The 16,679-nt window shown below is 33.3% G+C and overlaps 1 long non-coding RNA gene across 1 annotated transcript; it reads left to right on the top strand.

Moving 5' to 3' along the window:
* The first annotated feature begins 5,327 nt into the window (after positions 1 to 5,327).
* Positions 5,328 to 16,679, top strand: LOC119369842 (uncharacterized). The gene is made up of 3 exons (XR_005177414.2): positions 5,328 to 5,489; positions 5,679 to 5,729; positions 16,286 to 16,679. It is a non-coding gene; the product is annotated as an uncharacterized LOC119369842 (long non-coding RNA).

The following is a 16,679-nucleotide window of genomic DNA, read 5'->3' as shown; positions in this document are numbered from 1 at the left end:
AGATACTAGTGAACATCCGACACGATTAGTTCCAGCAAAAAGAAAATTATTTTTGAGATTTGTACGTAATCAGATTTGAATTGCCTTTTCTCGTTATGTAATAACAAAAGAGAACAAAAAGATTGCTGATAGAGCCATTGAATTTGAGCAACTCGAAACAGAAAGCAACTGGTTAGTACTTAGTGCTGATAGTATATATTGTGATATTATTTATTTCATGTCAATAGTTGAATTATATGTTGCTTTCCTTTTGCTCCACAGCTTGCAACACATTGGTCAGTTCTGTAACTGTTATTTATGAAAAATTCTTTGAATCCTTAAGCGACGAAAATTTTTTGCTAAACATTTTCAAGTAAACTTATAAGAATCTTGTCAACAATTATTTTATGAGTAATTCTTCATCAATTAATTTGATTAGCAAGAGTTAAATGCTTACTGCAATAATTTTTGACAATTCCAGATTCTTTTATTTTTTGAATTTGGAAAAAAATTGGACTTATATACAGCCTTATTGTATCCGAATTTCATAAACCAAGTCGACTCTAACTGAACATTCCTATTTAACACAGCTTAAAATGCATATATTTGGCCATGTAATTTGCGATTATCCATGTAGCCTCAAACTTCGCGGGAGACCTATTATGATTCTGGATTTTTCACATTTCAGTAATAACTATGCCTCTCGTCGAAATGAATAAGTTCAATCGTTATGAATATGGACTTTTACATTTCATTTTGGCAAACAACATTGATACAGATCAAGGGAGCAAGATGAAGGATCCTCTAGCTATACCTGCCGGGCCAATCACAAGAGCTCGTACAACCAAGTTACGAGCAGCCTTGAATGCATTTGTTCAAGAACAAATCCATTGGAGCTTCAAGATCATAGTTATGCAAGATGTGAGATTGAACTTGGAGAAGCACCAAAGTTTGTTATGGTGATTAAGGGGTGCAAAGAGGCTGCCCATTGATGCATTTTACATGTTCTATATTTAGGCAAACTTAGGAGGATGTTATTTCATTATGAGCTTAAGTATGGGCTGTGTAGGGCCTCTGGTCCATTTGTCCTGTTTTGTTTAAATTCTTTTAGTGGACTTAATTAGTTAGTATAAGGCTAGTTGGGCTTATTTTCTAGAGTTGGGCCAGCCCTAGATTAGTTAATGTTTAAGTCAGACTTGTTTTAATTAGTTAGTTTGGACTTGTATTTAATTAAGCCCATTTGGACCATATTAGTTTTAGGCCTGGATGAGCTTAAGCTAGTAGCTAAATTAGGTTTAGCTTAGGGTATTTATATTATTTTATTTTGTAAGAGTTGCACCGCAGCCAGCATAAAGATTAATCAAACAAAACATTTTTCTTTATTCTTTCAAAGAACAGACCGTGTTCTTCATCATTGTATGAACGCAACCAAATTAACCTTAGTAATTAAAATTGTGACTTCTACAAGATTAATTGCGCCAAGAATTTCAGAGTTATTTTCAAGAGTACTTGAAGGTAAGTTTCTGTTTCTTGTTTAAATTCCTTTCTTTCTTTCTTCAAGAGTACTTGGGGGTTTTAGGAATTGACGAGTACTTCCGTGATTGCATGCTTTCCGCTAAGTTCTCCTTGTTAATTTGCAAGAGTACTTGTTAATTGGCTAGGGTCACATTAAACATAGTTATCACTGAAATGTGAAAGTGCATAGTCATCATCGAATTGCAAAATTTAGCGGCCATAAAAAATTATCTATTAAAGTTCATGGTTAAATTTATGCTATTTAGTTTCATAAGACTAGGATTTTCACATCAATAATATCTCTAATAAATTTCATAAATAGAAAAAAAAAAAAACAAGACTTATTCAAACTATTTTTGAATTAACCCTGCACATTGTCGTAAAATAAGGAAAAATTGACAACAAATAGGCAACACTTTGAGAACCATACTAATATGAAAAGTCTATCTTATCATTATTTTAGTCCTTTGTAAAGCTTTTTAGTATGAGAGATTCTCAAGTTAGTGGAAGATAAATGTATATATGAGCATTTAATGTGAATAAATTTTGGATAATATACTTGTTTACATAAATTCCCATTGCAAAAAAAAAAAAAATGCTTATATAAGTTATACGAGCACTAATTAAAATGGAGTTTGAATAGAAAATGACCACAATTTTCAAGTTGACCACATTGATAGAAATTCTTAGGGACTTCATCTGAGTATTTAAAAAATTGCACAATATTTAAAGTAGGTTTTCAATAACCAAAGGCAGTTGAAAGGTTAAATGAATACAAATTTTCATATTTCCACACAACTTTTCCAAATAGAGAAAAAAAATGAATTTCTCCACATATCAGAGCATAAGTTTATTTTTGCATTGTTTGTATTCTCTTCATTCCAACAAAACATTTAAAGTCTCATTGAAAATTGAAACATAATTAAGATATACATTGATATTAGAGGAGGAATAAATGAGATATTATGGGTAAATTAGGAAAAAATGATAAAAAAGTTGGTTAAACTATTTTCTTAATCTTAGTGAAAAATTAGTTGTTCTTATATAAAAATAAAGGAGGGAGAACTACACATTGCTTCCTCTGTCCAAAATATAAATCGTTTAAGATTTTTATACAAAAATGAAAGAAACAGTTAATTCTCCTAGATTATTACAAAAGTAAGGGTAACTTGATCAAATCATCCTTTATCTAAAAAGCAATAGTAACTTGTGAAATTATTTATTGTATCTGATGTAAATAACGGTAACATTAGAAAAACATCATTTATTACTCCTTCAAATACTCAAAACGACTTATATTTTAGGACAAAATAATCACCCGAAAAAGATATATGGTTTGGGACAGAAGGAGTACTTTTTAATCATTCAGTATTTAGTTCTTACACCACTTCTTAATTATTCTGCTCAAAAAGATAATAAATTCAAATTTAACATCTAGAATTTAGCCTAAATAAATAACTTCTTAGCTTTTGTTTGGATGAATTTTTTTTTTAAAAGAAAAAGAAATAGTACGAGATATTTATGTTTGAATGGTATCATGGGTCTATTCGGCAAATTTAGCTATTCTAATAGCTGTTAGTTGTTTTAATAGCTGTCAGTTGTTTTACTAGTGGTTAGCTATTAAATATTAGCTGTTAGTGGTTAACGATTATATAGCGGTCTAGAACAAGAGTGTTCGATACAAATAACTGTTTGATTAGCTGTTTTATATAAAATGACAAAAAATAATATGAAAGCAAGTAACAAAAGATAAGTAACAGATATAGGTGTCATAAAAAATTACAAAATACTAAACGTTAATGAAGATTACCTTTTATAAATCACCGTCTCAAACTCTAAATGATAGAATAGATATTGTATTAACGAACACTATAATTCATTAAGATAGTATTTCAACTCTATCAAAACACTAAATACTACTTCAACCGTTACTACCGAATAGGGCCCATGTTTGATAAATAAAAGATAAAAAATAAAAAAAGAGCCCTTAATAATTGACATTTATATTTGAACCCGATTGTTCTGCAGCGGTAGCTCAAGGGAATGATTCAAACTTGTTATATAGCTAGGGATGGAAGTGATACGAGTTTTCGCATGTGCTCGACCTGTAACAATGTATTTAAAACAAGTATAAATATTAATTAAATTAGTTTGAAATAGATATGAATATTAAATTAATTATTCAATGTAGGTGTGGGTCAAGTGTGGATTTAGAACTCCGCTGCCCATTATCCATCAAAACTCATTATATAATTTAAAAGTATTTAATAATAAGATATTTCAAGTAAAAATTTTAGCGTATATTGAGTTCAGGGTCGGGACGAGTTTTCAGCGTATCCTACGTGTCCCAACCCGTTCATTTACAAAATTTGATATTTATGAATCTGAAATTTATTTAATTTTTTTTTTTTGTGAATTTCACTTGTTTTATTTTATGTATATTGGATTTGGTGAAATGTTTTACGTATAAACAAAGTGGATTTTGTGGATACTCTACCCGTCTCAACCTATTTAAAATGGATTTGGGTATGAAATAGATGCAAGTATTAACATTTAAAATGGATTTGGGTATAGACATTTCAACATAAATTTTAAACATATTTGGAATAGGTTTTGAGTATTAAAATTTTAAGTGGGTTTAGTGCAAATATTTATAGGTATCCTCGATACTTCCATCCCTACTTATGTTACATTTAAAAAAATGAAATTTTTCCATGGTTTGAAAAAAAAAAAAAAAGAAGATTAATCTGAAAAAATAATTAAGTACAAAAATCATTTTTGCTCATGTTTTGGACAAGAATCTGGAAGTTCTAATCAATGATTACTACTTTCTGTCTCAAAATATAAGTCGTTTAAGGTTTTTGTACAAGATTAAGAAAACAATTAATTCTCTTAGATTATAACAAATTCAAGGGTGATTTGATCAAATTATTTTTTATCTCAAAACTAATAATTGCTTGTGAAGCATTTTATTACATTTAGTGCAAATAAGGGTAATATTGAAAAAACATAATTTATTACTTCTTGAAATACAAAAAACGACTTATATTTTAGGATAAAATAACAAGTCAAAAACAATTTATATTTTGGGATAAAGAGAATAGTATTTATTCAGTGAGTAAATATTAATTAAGTAGTACCATTTCGACTACGATGTTGCTATTTTTTTGTAAATTAATTTAAAAAAAAAAAAACATTTCTTTTATCAGCAAACTTTTTATATGGATCAACAGTATTGAACCCATGATTCTTACGTATCAATTAAATTACCTTACCACTAAGCTCTTAACATTTAGATAAAATTATCAGATAAAGTTTCATAATAAAATTTGGTTTTTTTTGCTCAAGGGCATCATCAAACATAAACTTGAGCAAAAAGAAACCAAATTTTATTATCAAATTTTATCAGATAATTTTATCTAAACATGTAAATGAATTATTATTTTTAATGAATTTTTATTTATAAATTAAAATTTATTTTCCATGATGGTGGTGGTATGCAAAACACAGTTTAACGAAAAAAAAAAAAAAAAGACTATTTAATTAACTACAATAAAATAGAGGTACTCTATCCTTCTAAAAAAGTAGAAATGTTTAGTAATTTTATGTATATTAATCATCGGTACAGATTATATTATAAGGGTATTATAGAAAAGTTAATAAGAAGATCAATTTCAAAGTGGAAATGAGACTATTATTTTGTACACTGTTGTGAAAAGATTGGGACTATCTAATTAATTTTGGAAAATAAAAATTTTGAATTATATAGTTATATAAAATCATAGGATTAAATAGTAACTCACTAAATCCTGTTCTTTAGTCTTCAGGTGAACTGGAATAGTGATAATTGGTCTAAACTCATTCTTCTTCAAGCGTTTGTATTTGCTTCCGTTCATATAGACGGTATCTGATCATCGCAACAGCAATTTCGCTTGCTTTTATTGTGTGGGATTGGGCATGAAGCTCCCTGTTAATAGTTTCCGCTAAATCCTGATGTATGATTTCAGAATTTGGAACCAAGAATCACTCCGTTGCTTGCTATTTTATTTTTGATGGCTTAAAACTTGGTATTTTGCCTGTTAGACATAATGCTGATGCTTTAACCTTACAGAAGGGTAGCAGATTTTTTTTTTCTTTTGAATTTATTGTTGATGATCTAATTTTTGACATTCATGCTTGAATAGGCTGGCTCAGGTATTGATGGAATGCTAGTGGGGTTCAGAGTTTCAATACAGGTAAGATCAGATTCCTTTGTCTTGTTGAATCATGTATGTATGTATATTTTAGGGATTCCATTCTTTAAGAATCGTCTCAAGAGAACAAAATGGCCTCCTTTTGTAGTTGGAGTGTGTCTCCTATCCATATTACTTTCACTTTTAAATCTCTTGAGCTACAAAGACTTAATAATAGTTTCTCGGAATTAATTAATGTTGCCTGAGGCTCACTTATCTTAATTGTTCTTTGTTGACATCTTCCTCCGTTACTAGTAGTTTCAGGTGCAAATGTTGATTTGATTAAAGTAGTCTAAAACACCATGTGGGAGTTGTACTCTGTTTCCAGACTGGTCAGTGGTTGTGGTGGAGTTAGTGGATGATGGGGATCCTTTTCTGATGGGTACAGTAGATGGTCCAAGTAACGCGTAGATACTGTACGATGCATACATTTGGTTGCATTGCCAATTATTACATCCTAAAACTCGTCGCATATCCTCAACTAGCGGTATCCAAATTATAAAATGGTGGTTGTCATTCAACAATTTTTGGGTCATAATAGTTCAACAATTTGTGGGTCATAAATTCTAATAACCATTTGGCTTGGGTTACTGTGTGATTTTGAGCACCGTTGATGTTCATGTATGTGTGCTTTGTAATTTGATCTCAATTCTCTATATCTTTGCAAACTGACATTGCCTTTTGGCATCTTACATTATCTGATTTCTGCCTAAGGTTAGACTCCAGCTGCCAATTGGGTAGTTGCAATGTGGATAATTTCCATATCTAACCATTCTTTGGAAAGTTGGGATGGGAACTTTTGTTTTATCACTTATGGCCTGTTACACTGTATCTGCTACCTCCATTGAACCGCCTTCCAATTTATCCTGAGGATGAATTTGAGGACACAAGGGCACTTAAAACTTTTCTGGTCTAATAATTTTAAATATTTCAATTTATTTTCAGAGATCTCAAAAGCTTATGTGGTCCTCAAGCCAATTAGGAGTTCACGTCTTAATGAGTCACTCAACTCCTCATTGCATGTTGGTACTTATTTTCAAAGACTATTTCTGTCAAACTAATAAATGGATCTGTAAGGTTCAAGGCATGCACTAGTTAGATGAAAATAATTTGAGGCTTTTTGGGTAAGTAGAAATTTGCAATGAGTTCGATTTCAACTTACAAGTAAATGTGACTGATTTCTAATGGTTAAATCAATAATCAATCTAGTGGAATAAGCTGACAGCAATCATGGATTCTTGTATACTGTTAATGATGAAAGACCAAGCTAAAGGGACTTTATACCTATATCCAATAAGTCAGTGTGTCTGTTCATAGTAATCATGTTGGCCTGAGAGCCGGATATGAATTGAAGCCCTTGGCTTGCTACTGAAATGTGTTTAAAGCATAAAAAACCAAAGGGCCATTTGTGTTGGTTTAGAAGAGCAGAAAATTAAGGAAGAGAAGGAAATTCTGCAGAAAAAGAAAAAGCTGCAGATTTTGTGAGTGTGAAGAAACAATTAATTTCTTATTAATTCCATTACAGCATAATGTAAACATTTATAGTAGAGCTAGTCTAAAATTTGTTCACCAACCTTCCATAAGTCAAGGAAGGTTGTTCACTAAACCTACCTAAAAGCAAGGTAGTTCACCTATCTCTTGATTTCAACAAAATACAACAAAATCTAAATGACTTTAACAAAATACCTCCAAAAATTGTCAACAACACTTGTATCAATAGCTGTAGCTGTAACTTTAACACTCCTCCTTGATGCAAGAGTTGAGACAAACACCAAGTCTATTCCTAAGAAATTCAAATCTTGGTTTTTGCAATGCCTTGGTGAAAATATCTGCTGTTTGGTCTTCAGAATTGCAATGAATAATCTGAATTTCATTTTCCTTTTCAGCTTCACGAATTGCATGATACTTGATTTTGATATGCTTGGTTTTTCCATGGAAGATTAGATTTTTAACCATAGCAATAGCTGATTTGTTGTCACAAAGTATTTTAGTTGGATTTTCTTGCTAAAAATTCAGATCAACTAATACCTTTCTCAACCATATAGCTTGGTTTACAGCAGCAGATGCTGCAACATACTCTGCTTCTGCAGTTGATTGAGCAACTGAAGCTTGCTTTCTTGTTCCCCAGCAAATGACAGCAGAACCAAGTGAAAAACAAAAACCAGTAGTGCTCTTCATATCGTCCAATGAACCAGCCCAATCACTGTCTGAGAACCCCAACAACTTCACACCATTTAATCTTCTATAAAACAAACCAAATTCAGCAGTTCCTCGCACATATCTCAGAACTCGTTTGGCTGCTGTAAGATGGTTTTCAGTTGGAGAATTCATGAATCTCGACAGTAAATTTGTTGCAAACATGATATCTGGTCTTGTTACAGATAAATACAGCAAAGAACCAACCATGCTCCTATAAGTTGAAGCATCTATAGAGTGAGAACCATCATCCTTTTGCAATTTTATTCCATGGGCTGTAGGTGTACTCACTGGTTTGCATTTGCTAAGTTCAAACCTTTTAAGCAGCTCCCAAGCAAATTTCTTTTGTGAAATAAAAATCCCTTGCTCATCTTGAGCAATTTCAATCCCAAGGAAATAGCACATTAAGCCAAGATCATTCATCTCAAAAACCTGCTGCATCTTCAATCTGAATTCTTGAATTAATTGTAAATTGTTACCTGTGACAAGTAGATCGTCAACATACACAGAAACGATAAGCACATCACTTCCTTGTTGAGTTACGTAAAGTGTTGCCTCATTCAAGCTTCGTTTAAAACCCAAATTCAGCAAGTAATGATCAATCTTGGCATACCAGGCCCTTGGGGCCTGTTTTAAACCATAGAGTGCTTTCTTCAACAAACACACTCTATTGCTTCCATCATTAAAACCTTCAGGCTGCTCAATATACACTTCTTCCTTCAAAGAACCATTTAAGAAAGCTGATTTCACATCCAATTGAAAGACTTGCCAACCTTCACTTGCTGCTAGTGCCAAAATCAATCTGATAGTGTCAAATCTTGCAACTGGTGCAAAGGTTTCTGTAAAATCAACCCCTTGCTGTTGAGCGTAGCCTTTAACAACATATCTTGCTTTGTGCTTATTGATGGAGCCATCAGAATTTAATTTCAATTTGAATACCCATTTAGTTCCAATTACATGCTTATTCAATGGTCTAGGAACTAAAATCCATGTTTCGTTCTTCATAATCATCTTCAACTCCTCCTCCATGGCAGCTCTCCACTCAGGCAATTTTAAGGCTTCATCCACCTGAGTTGGTTCAAGTGAGACAACATTACATCTGCTGTAAATTTCCTCTAGGGATCTAGTTCCTCTAATTGCATAATCATCTTCATTTGATATTCATTGATTCTTCTTCATTGTCAACTGGAAGTTCTTGCTCTTGCTGAAAATCAAGAATTGATTTAGAATTTTCTGGTTCCATTTTACTTCAATCCCATTCACCTTTCTCATCGAATTTGACACTCCTGCTGACATACACCTGTTTAGTAACAGGATTCAAAATTCTGTAGGCTTTGGATTCACTGCTGTAGCCTACTAAAATTCCTTTTTCAGCTCGTTGATCCAATTTCCCTCTTTTTGGATTTGGAATAAATGAATAACATATGCTTCCAAAGATTTTGAGATGACCAACCGATGGTGTAACTCCAAACCAGCTTTCGAAAGGAGTTTTTTTGGAAGCCGATTTTGAAGATATACAGTAGTGTTTACAGCTTCAGCCCAAAGAACTTTGGGTAGATTTTTCTCAAACAAGAGACATCTTGCCATATTCATCACAGATCGATTCTTTCTTTCACTTACACCATTTTGTTGAGGTGTGTAAGCTACTGTTAATTGATGGTGAATGCCAGCTTCTTGCAAATATTGCTTGATTTGATTGGATGTAAATTCAGCCCCATTATCAGATCTTAAAATCTTGATTGGGGAGCCAACTTGATTCTCTACCATTGATTTAAACTTCAAGAACATTTTGAAAACTTCAGATTTGAATTGGAGGAAATATACCCAGCATAATCTGGTGTAGTCATCAATAAACAATAGAAAATACTTGCTGTCATTGTAAGATGAGACACTCATAGAGCCACACACATCAGTGTGTATTAATTCAAGTTTCATAGAAGCTCTCCATGCTTGATCAGATGGAAATGGTGTTTGGCTGAGTTTGCCTAACTGACATATTTCACATATACTACTGTCTTCTTCAACTATAGATGGCAAATCAGCAACTAACTTCTTGGATTGTAGCAATTTTAATGAATTGAGATTGGTGTGACCAAGTCTCTTATGCCACAAATCAGATTCTTCTTTATGACTCAAGCAAGATTCTTCTTTGAAGTCTCTTAAATTTAGAGGAAAGCTTCTCCGTTTCATTTTGACAGCAAAAAACTTTGAGCCAGAAGGATCACTTATTTCACAAGTTTTATCTTTAAATAACAAACTGTAATTCTTATCCAGCAATTGACCAACCGAAAACAAGCTTTGATTTAGTTCCGGTACGTAAAGAACATCGGAAACAAGCTTTGTACCTGAAGGAGTTTGTACAATCACATCTCCTTTGCCTTTGACATCAACAAGCCTACCATCTCCAAGTCTGACTTTTGAAGAATAGGTTATATCCAAGCTATCGAAATTCACCAAGTTTGGTGTCATGTGGTTAGTGCAGCCACTATCAACAAGCCATGCTTCTTTAGCTTCAATTGAGACACCACATTTTTCAATTTCATTTACTGCAAATAGTTGTTCTTCATTCTTTTCAGAATTTTCGGTGACTTGTGCATGATGATGGGCTTGTGTTTGCTGATTCTGGTTTGTAGAACAAACTTTCTCGGTGTGAGCAAATTGCTTACACACCTTACATTGAGCTCCAGGTCTGAACCAGTAGTAGTTCTCAGTGTGGTTTGTTTTTTTGCAATGTGGACAAGGTGGAAATCTGTCCTTCCTCCAATTTTTTCTGAAATTCTTCTTCATTTTTGGTTTTCTGTCAGTTTGCTGGCCTCTTGAACCTCCTTCTTGCATTTTTGTTTTATGAGTCACAACAAGAGCCTTCTCTCCAATGGTTTCTTCTTCCCTATAGGCTTTTCTTTGTTCTACAGCTTGTAGAGCATTTGAAAGCACATTCAAGGATATTTGTGACATGTCCCAAGTTTCTTCAAAAGAAGAAATCTTGGCTTCAAATTTTTCAGGGAGAGTCACCATAACTTTCTCCACAATTCTCTTCTCTTCTAACTCTTCTCCCAACAATCGAATTTGGTTTACAATTTTCATAACTCTATCAACATAATCTTTCACCTTTTCATTTTCCTTCATTTTCAACATTTCAAATTCTTTTCTTAAATTGAATATCTGCATCTGTCTAGTTTTTTCAGATCCATGATACTCAATTTTTAACTTCTCCCAAGCTTCATGTGCTGTCTCACATGTCATAATCTTGGTGAAGATAGGATCTGCAACAGCTGCATGGATATAGGACAGAGCTTTTGGAGCCTTAGCAACCTCTTCTTCATGTTGTCTAATCTGCTGAAGGGTTGGATTTTGATTAAGAGGTGGAGGTACTCTGTTTTCCTCCACATACTGCCATAATGCAAGCCCCTTGAAATAAGCTCTCATCTTCACAGCCCAAACATGATAGTTTTCCCCATTAAAATGAGGTGGTGAAAGAGACATGCTGCTGGAAGCCATTTGAGGAAAAGCAAATAAACAGAAAAACTTCACAAATTCTGGTTTATTTGGTGGCTTTCTCTATGACTTTCACTCAAACACACACACAGCCCTTTGAGATCAAGGTTGCTCTGATACCACTTGTTGGTTTAGAAGAGCAGAAAATTAAGGAAGAGAAGGAAATTCTGCAGAAAAAGAAAAAGCTGCAGATTTTGTGAGTGTGAAGAAACAATTAATTTCTTATTAATTCCATTACAGCATAATGTAAACATTTATAGTAGAGCTAGTCTAAAATTTGTTCACCAACCTTCCATAAGTCAAGGAAGGTTGTTCACCAAACCTACCTAAAAGCAAGGTAGTTCACCTACCTCTTGATTTCAACAAAATACAACAAAATCTAAATGACTTTAACAAAATACCTCCAAAAATTGTCAACAACACTTGCATCAATAGCTGTAGCTGTAACTTTAACAATTTGAAAACTAAAAGCGACCAACTGATTAGATCAAATCCAATCACGTTCCTATCAAAAGTAACATGCCAAAATTTTTGGAGTTCATTCAACGCAATTTTTGGAATTCATTTAAGGCTTGGCACTGGCAGTGTTAGATTAATCTTTTCATAAGACAGAATTCTGGTAGATTAAATGAAATTGGTTTTCAAATGACCAACCCACATGGATATATACTAATTTTTATGCACATCATTTTCCCAGATACATGTAGAGAGACCTAAAATGTGATGGTCTCGATTTTTCTCCATCTCTACTCTCCTACTATACTGTTACCACTTCTCGACAAAAAACTTCAAATATTTTTGCTTTTTTAGTAGTCTATCAATTCCTCCGTCGCCTCTACCACTTTGCGAATTCTTTCTATATTTTCTGGTGAATGTTGGTTTTTCTACTTGTTTTGGATTGCTGGCAATTATATGAATGTATTTTATGCTTTTCCATTGTGAATTTCATTATCTACTATGTCATCTTCATTTGTATCGTTTGATTTTGTTACCTGCCACGCATCATGGTCAATTTCATCATCTGGTTATTCGATTTCTGGAAATTTTGCTTTATTGTTTTCTATGTTAAGTTTATGGTTTTTGAATTGAACAGTGTTTGCTGTAATCTTTTTGATATGGTCTATGTCAAATGTAAAATCAAGATTCATCTGTTCTGCATACATGGGACAATATGATGAAATCGGTAAATTCCGTTAAAAAAGAAAAAAGAAAATCTAACTGTAAACTGTATTATGATGATTCACCTAAAAGAGCATTCATTTCATATTATTAGCCCCTGAACCGATTGGGATTTTATGTTTGTGGATAGAAATGCAACAATATTGGGATTTGCAAAGGGCGAGTTTCAATCTGAATGGCTTCAGGCAATTTTATATGAAACTGACATTGTCAGACAGATGCTTTGAATCTGGACCAAAAATGTCCTAGAAATTCATATGGGGCATGAAAAATTCTAGAAAAAAAAAAAATAAATAAAGGAATGCTGTCTTGAGAACAGCAAGAAAATCTAGATGTTAGAGGCAATAACAGATAGCAATAGATGGGTGAGGAGAACCTGAGGATTATAGAGCTGTGTTTGAGAATGCTTATCCTATTTCTGGATGGATCCAATCTGGCTCTCTTTGGGAGCAGTCTAATTTTCTTAGCTCATCAGGTGAACTGTCTGAATCTGGACTACTGGAATAATTTGGTACTGGTTCTGAGAGATTCTGCCTGCTAGGCAGCTAATATTGTAACAGTAGTTGGATCTTGTGGAATAATACACCAGACTCTAGAGTTTGGGTTTTGGTGAGTTTATTTTAGAATGGGGATTTTGCTAGTAGAAAAACAGATGAAGATGAGATGGAGCGATAATTTTTTGCCCTTGGAAGACCTTATTGTGAACATTTTACACAGAATTCAATGTCTTATGGTTTTGGAAATTACGATGTACGTAATGCAATGAGACATTGCTGTAATATACCATGGCTACTGTCTAAGGTCCTGAAGTACTAGCAAGCTGTTGGCTGTTCTCATGCTTTAGAGTTTTGTGCAGTATAGGGCTTCTTCAAAGTCTTCTGATTATGTATTAGGACTTGAGACTTGGTTTATGAAATGGAAATCGGATATTCATGGACAATTTATTGAAGAGCTTACTGTTCAATGTTCATGCATTTTTCGGTGTACATTTATTGATTTCTTAGTTTGATATTTTATGTAATTCAACTGGGTGTTAAAATTTAAATGTTTAGATTATGCACTTCCAAAGTTTGCTCCACCCACTGTGGCATCCTATTATGCTGCCTCGAGGAACTCGACATGTTGAAGAGGCCCACACTTCCCAAGTTCGCCAAGAAAGGTTTAGATGATATTTTTGCAGGTGCACATACTATAGAATTCACTTAATCCTGTAACCACTGTTATAGTTGTCATCATAGATGCATGAACTTGCAGATGGTGCTTTTTTTTCTTACCCGCAAATAATATTTTATTTGTTTTATTAATAGAGTCCGGGGAAAAGCATAATATAACTAAGAACTAAACGCAAGTCAAAAGGCTCTCCACATACGCCCAGAACATACTCAGTTATCCTAAGTTCGAGAAAAACTTGCAGATGGTGTAATTAATCACAGTGGGCGATAAATATTGTATAAGATGTTTTATTACTCTTTCAATCAACTTCTTTACCTGTAGATGTTGATGGTTTCAGAAAATTTATGCTCTATTTTCTGATCATGACAAAACTTAACCTTTATCTATATTGGGATGGCAATGTTATTATTATCTGTGAACTCATATCTGTCTGCGAAAAAAAAAAAAGAGAATCACATTTAATAAATCAAGGTAGAAAAGTAGTATTAGGGAATAAACAATTTTTGAACTATATAGCTATGTTAATGCTTAGGGAACACGCGTACTTTTTGCTGGTCAGTTTTCAGGATTCCCTAGCATTTTCTTAATGGTTGCAGGCATAGCTTTCAATCAGATTTCTTCAGCCAAACACATTAAACTTTCGGTTAGCAGTTACTTAACGCAAGTGTCTTTGTTGGTGTCATAATTCCTAACAAGTATAATGTTTTCTGCCTCATACTAGCCTTGGCGCTGACATGTTAGAATGGCCAACAAGGCACTATTACTTAGAACCCAGTATGGTAATTTTTTTCATACTTCTTTTACTATGTGTGTGTATATATATATATAGTAAATCTACAGAACTAAAATGTTATTTGACTTTTGAGAGTTGATGATGTCTAGAACTGTATTGGTATAATATTGCATCCACTTCCATTTCCATATTACACTCAATGGTATTGATTACTTTGATGAATCCACCCATAGGTCATTATACCACAGCCTAAGCCCTGTTGGGAAGCAGTGTTTGAAGAAGTGTTTAGTGTTTTGATTATGTCAAAATACTATTTTAATTAATTTTAGTGTTCGGTAATATAATATCAATCCTAGCGAGACAGTATTTCATTTCATGAAACGTTATCTTCATTAACATTTAGCGTTTTCTAATTTTTTTTATAACACCTATACCCATAACTTGTTTTTACTTTGTTTCCCGTTGTCATACCCTTTTTGTCGTTTTATATTAAACAGTTAATCAAACAGTTATTTATATCGAACACTTTTATTCTAAATCGATTTATAAACAGCTAGCAACTATTAAAACAGCTAATTAAAATTGCCGAACAGACCTAGTGTAAGGTGTTAATCTCCTGGTCCCAAGTTCCCTAAACTATTCAATCAATAATGGCCAGTTAGTTTTTTTTTGTCGTAACCTCTTCAAACCCTCTCCAAAGCTAATGACTTATTGGTCTGTTAGCGTCTTTCGTTGATGCCTACAAAATGGGCAATAGTCTTGAGTTGCTGTGTCATGTGGGGTAAGCACACAAACTGAACAATTGGAATAGTATTGAGGATGTTAGGGTAGTCAGCATTGAATTTGGCTTGTTTTAGGAAAAAAAATGTCTTGGGATGTAGAGAACAGTGGGAGGTGAGAGTGGGGCAGAAAGAATTTAATGAGCTGTCTAGGCCTGGTGATTTGCAAGGTGAATATGGACATTTTAAACTTGGAAGTCTGAGAGTTTAATGTTGACAATACAGCTGGTCTCATTACTTTCTCTCTGGCGTATTTTGTTTTTTTTGTTTTAGATATTAATCACAAAGAAAAGCTGTTTTCATATTGAAATAGATTTTAAGTTTCAACTCTGTAGTTGTGAGTTTCAAGTTGTTCACCCTCTGTATTAGATGCTTTTTTTTTCTCCAATCTTTCAGGTTTGAACTTTCTAATATGGTTTGGTCTTGAGCAGCATTGACATCCTGAGCCTGAGGTAGTTTACCAGCTCATATGGGACCAGTTTTTCTCTCATTAGTCATTACATTCCAAACATCATTTTGTTTTCAAAATCTGAACCTGGACTTTGTTATGTACTTACCTGGGCAAAATAGTGTAACAAAAAAGACGTTATATCACCATCATATTAAAGTGCCAGTAAGGCTGAGGTGGACTGGGTTTAGAGGGCCACTTTCTGGGCCAAGTAAATGATAGATGGGCTTGGAATATATTGTTGTACACTTGTTTAAAAAAAATTCTGATATTGTCATTGGCTAAACCCTAAATTATTAGATGCAAGACACTAGAACCATGTTAGTTTATGCATTTGAAAGACAAGAAGAAAGATTGGAAACAAACAAAAGTAAGGAAAAAAAACTGAGTAATATTCAAACTTCAAACAGAACCAGTAGGTGTAAAAGTTTGGGTGGCAATAAATGAAAAAGCTATTATCTAATTCTACCCACAACCACACGATGCACAGTGAAAGAAAAGTAAGCAAATGACTCTTTATTTTTAGTGGGGTTTTTATTTTTTATTTCTTTTGCAGGTTTTTGCGCAGGTTTAGCAAAAGTGTTGGCTGGCTACTGTATAAACTATCAACCTCGTTAGCAACATCATAGGGATGTGGGCCGATGTTTCTTAAATTCCACTGTTCTCTTTCTCTTTTATATACTTGCCAGCAGTGGAAGAGAAGAGAGTGAACTGTGAAGTGGAAGTGGTCCTTATGATAATGTATGTACTCTTTCATAAGTCTTTATTGTGCCTCTTTATATCATCTTGCTCATCACATGCCCTACCCTAGAGGCATTTACTTGTGGACCCCTGTATAGTTGGGATTGATGTTAACATTCAAGTAGGAGTAGAACAGTATTCTTTTGAATTTTGGATTACTCTCGAGATTTTTTTTAAAATTTTTTTATTTTTTAGTGAAATAAAGGCAC

This window comes from Jatropha curcas, chromosome 2, assembly GCF_041381405.1.
Source record: "Jatropha curcas cultivar XTBG-Jc1 chromosome 2, XTBG_Jcur_1.0, whole genome shotgun sequence".
In the NCBI taxonomy this organism is placed as follows: Eukaryota; Viridiplantae; Streptophyta; class Magnoliopsida; order Malpighiales; family Euphorbiaceae; genus Jatropha; species Jatropha curcas.
The sequence above is the reverse complement of the archived record's forward strand: the minus strand, read 5'-3'. Positions and strand labels throughout refer to the sequence as shown.